The sequence below is a fragment of the Olea europaea genome, unplaced genomic scaffold, assembly GCF_002742605.1.
Source record: "Olea europaea var. sylvestris unplaced genomic scaffold, O_europaea_v1 scaffold4103, whole genome shotgun sequence".
Classification (NCBI taxonomy): domain Eukaryota; kingdom Viridiplantae; phylum Streptophyta; class Magnoliopsida; order Lamiales; family Oleaceae; genus Olea; species Olea europaea.
In genome coordinates this window covers 1-948 of record NW_019260740.1, presented here as the reverse complement: position 1 = coordinate 948, position 948 = coordinate 1, and positions in this window count along the sequence as shown.

The window sequence follows — 948 nt, the reverse complement described above, 5'->3', positions numbered from 1 at the left end:
TCTTCTAGTATTTTTGGTAATATATTCTTTCTAAATCCATCATCCATACTCCCTATTTCCATTACTATATTTTATTTTTCTATATGTTTCTTTCCTATGCGAGTCATCTCTTTTTCTATAAGTTTTTTTTTATCTATTTTCTTAGCTTTATTCTTATTATTTTCTTTTAATTCTCTAATTTCAATTTTTAATATATTTATATCGTTTCTTGTTTCTTTTACTTCATTTCTTAAATCTTGTACATCATTTATTAAAATTTTTATTAATGATTTTAATTATTCCATATATTCATTTATTGACATCTTAATTTTTTTCTTATTTCTAACTCATAAGTTAATTTGCATCTTTTTTTTTATCTATTATTTTTCTAAATCTTCTATCAGCTGTTTCTGGATCTACTAATTCTTCTTTTACTATATAGTGAAATATTTGCTCTTAAGTCTTAGTCTTTCGCATTTTAATTTTAATAATTGTTTATTCTTTGATATTTTCATTTCTTCTGGTATTAACATTATATTTCGTATTTCTTCTTGTACTTTATCCATTTTTATAAGTAGTTTATTTAATTTTAAATGTGTATTATTACTTGTACACATACTTTTCTTTATAATATAAATTATTTTCTTCATCTTCATATATATTAATAATTTTTTCATATGTATAAATATCTTTTATTTTTTCTATTATTAATTTTTGGGAAAATTGCAGTTGAGATAGCAAATATTTCGTTTATTAGTAGACTTTGTCCAAACTTTTAGTTTGTGTCACTGGAGGTACCAAACTTTTCAAAAATTCGCACCCGAAGTCCAAATGGATGGAAACCGTCCGTTTGACCGTTCGTTGACCAATTAAATTAAATATTGATCAATTTTTGACTAATTGAAAAGGGTAAAAAAGTAAAAGTTACTTAACCCTATAATAAAACAATTAAAATAAATAACTAAAACT